At 49.2% G+C, this 3,210-nt stretch overlaps 1 pseudogene across 1 annotated transcript; it reads left to right on the top strand.

Moving 5' to 3' along the window:
• Nucleotides 1-2,375: 2,375 nt before the first annotated feature.
• On the top strand, nucleotides 2,376-2,900 carry LOC310784911 (polyadenylate-binding protein 1-like 2 pseudogene; annotated as a pseudogene). The gene has a single exon. The product of its transcript is annotated as a polyadenylate-binding protein 1-like 2 pseudogene (transcript).
• Nucleotides 2,901-3,210: the final 310 nt, after the last annotated feature.

Genomic DNA, 3,210 nt, shown 5'->3' with positions numbered 1-3,210 from the left:
GGCAGGAGGGGTGGAGGCAGGAGGGATGGAGGCAGAGGGGTGGAGGCAGGAGTGGTGGAGGCAGAGGGGTGGAGGGGTGGAGGCAGAGGGGTGGAGGCAGGAGTGGTGGAGGCAGGAGGGTTGGAGGCAGGAGGGTGTGGGCTGTTCCCAGGGAGAAAGAAGCAAAATGAGGGAAACTAGAGTGGACACAGGCTATTTTTCTTTTAGGTGACAGGGGGCAAACGACAGAAAAGCATCAGGAGACAGAGACCAGAGGAGACTTAGAACGTGATGTAGACGTGGTGTGTTTCACAGAAAAGCATCAGGAGACAGACACCAGAGTAGACACAGAACGTGATGTAGACGGTGTGTTTTACCCAAGAGATAAAGACCAGATTACAAGGCAGAGTGTAGAATGTGACTTGGAGGTGCAGCGTTTAAAAAGATGGAGGCAATGAAGTTGAAATGCAGCTGGTCATAAAGAAAAGGAGGGAACTGACTAAGGGGCGCAGAGTGGATCGATGGAAACGGAGCCATGTGCCTGCTGGAGGGGGAGAATGCCTCAGGGACCGTGGCACAAATACCTTGTACGTGCAATTGTTACAATTTTGGTATTTTCACTTCACAGCTGAAGTTGACATGGTCCCTTACATGCAGGAATAAGGGCATCACCACCCTAGGGGCCATGAAGCCCATTCTAATGCTGCGTTCTGTAACTCGGAGGTCAGAAGTTCTGACTTCCTAGTAAGAAAAATAAAATGAAATGACACGTCAACTCGAAGTTCCTAGTCGGAAACTCGGTTACGATTTCTCAACCCCCAGTTCCTCATTTGACGTCATTTCAACACTGATGACACTCAACTGATGACATCTTCACCGATGACATCAGTTGCATCAAATTGCTCGGTGATATGTGACGATGTAGTGCAGAAACTCTGAGCTCACTAGAGAAGTCACATGTGTGTTTCACACGTGTGACATCCTCCTGTGATGATGTGATGACGACGTCATCAGTGTCTGTCACAAATCATCACTTACACCGAGCTATTCTGATGTCATTTGGGCTTTTGCCTTTAGGACAGTAGGCAGACAGGAAAGGTGGGGAGAGACCACGGTCGGATTCGAACATGGGTCGGCCGCTCAAAAATAGCAATTGTGATCTCACCAGTAATTTCACTCGAGCAATTGTCATCAGTGAGTGATGCCATCGGTGATGTCACTTGAGCAATTGTGATGTCATCAGCGAGTGATGTCATCAGTGAGTGATCACTACCCACAACCACCTTCTCCAGGACTACACTATCCACAACCCCCTGCTCAAGGACTACCCACAGACCCCTGCTACAGGACTATAATACCCAAACATCGCTGCTCCAGGACTACAATACCCACAACCGCCTGCCCCAGGACTCATCATTCTCGATGCGAGTAAGAGGGTGACTGGTGCACTGCAGACAAACACATGGTCCTTGACAGAGACAGACCTTTGACCGGCATGGATTCCATAACATTTGGAGTGGACCTCCAACACCCTGCTGCATCCTTCTTCCACCTTCACAGCTGTTGTAGTGATCCAACTATTTGCTGGACACAAGCCGAGAGGCCTGCCGTGCTGTTGTCTTTGATGGTGGCAAGAACCCACGAGAACATCGTGAGAACATGCAAACTCCACACAGAAAGGACCTGGCTGGAGTGGACCGCGGTTCGAGCCCACAACCTTCTTGCTGCGAGGTGACAGTGCTAAGGACTAAACCACACAATAAAAGTCCACTGAGGTCAGGGGGGTTAGTGAGTAACGCCTGAAGGGCGCTTTGTAAGATGTGGTTACACAAACACTAGTGCATGCTACCGGACTTATGACATCACTGATGATAGGACAATGTCTAAAAACAGTGTCTGTCATTCTGGTGATGTCAGTTTTATATACAGTATATAGAAGACATTGTGACATCAGTGACGTCACTCACTGATGCCGTCACAATTGCTCGAGTCACATCACCGATCACATCACTGATGACAGCACTCACTGATGATATCATGATATCACTCACGATATGATACCAATGATGATATCTCACACTGAAGACATCACTCAATGATGACATCACAATTGCTGGAGTGACTTTGCTGGTGGCATCGTCACCGTTGAGTCACCGTTGACACTGTGACATATCATCATCATAAAAACCACTCATGTGGCTAATTAGCCACTGATGTCGCACTGTCTACGCATAAGTGACATAATCTGTGATTTATGACGGTCAAAGACATTGTGACTTCATCTGTTCAGTAATGTCACAAATCCTTCCATGCTGAGGCTATAAGTACGGCCGCTTTAGTACCACTAACTTTGTAAACAGTCGACAAAAATGAACATCGGTGCTCAGAGTTACCCGATGGCCTCGCTGTATGTGGGGGATCTGCATCAAGATGTCACTGAAGCCATGCTGTACAATAGGTTCAGGCCCGCCGGACCCATCCTCTCCATCCGCGTCTGCAGAGATCACATCACACGGCGTTCCCTCGGATACGCCTTTGTCAACTATCAACGAGCAGCCGACGCTGAGCGCGCCCTGAACACCATCAACTTCGATGTGATCAAGGGGCAGCCCATGCACATCAGGTGGTACCGCGGCATGGGAAACCTCTTCATCAAGAATCTGGACAAGTCCATCGACGACAAGGCCCTTTATGACGTCTTCGCTAGTTTTGGCAACATCCGCTCGTGCAAATTGGTTTGCAACGAGAACGGCTCCAAGGGCTACGGCTATGTGCACTTTGAGACTCAGGAGGCAGCTGAACACGCCACTGCGAGGGTGAACGGCATGTTCCTCAATGGCCGAAAAGTATTCGTGGGTCCCTTCAAACCTCGCAAAGAACGCTACATTGCCAACGTGCCGACAACTGCTTCTGCGACGTGAAGAATCTGAATGATGGAATTGACGACGAACGCATGCGGGAAGGAGTTCAGGCCATTCGGCAGCATAACGAGATCCGAGGTCATGAGGGCGAGCCGGTGCAGCAAAAGGCTTTAGGGCTTCCTCTGCTTCTCGTCTCCAGAGGAGGCCACAAAAGCAGTAACAGAAATCAACGGACTCGCCCAAATATGCCTTGTAACCACGGCGACGCTAGAGGGTGCCGTGGTAAAAAATAATAATATAAAGAAAAAAAGGCAGACCCAAGACCGAATTCTCTTCCTTCTGTCAGGACCACTATAGTCAAAAATAAACT

Source organism: Poromitra crassiceps (assembly GCF_964638095.1).
Source record: "Poromitra crassiceps genome assembly, chromosome: 11".
Classification (NCBI taxonomy): domain Eukaryota; kingdom Metazoa; phylum Chordata; class Actinopteri; order Beryciformes; family Melamphaidae; genus Poromitra; species Poromitra crassiceps.
The sequence above is the reverse complement of the archived record's forward strand: the minus strand, read 5'-3'. Positions and strand labels throughout refer to the sequence as shown.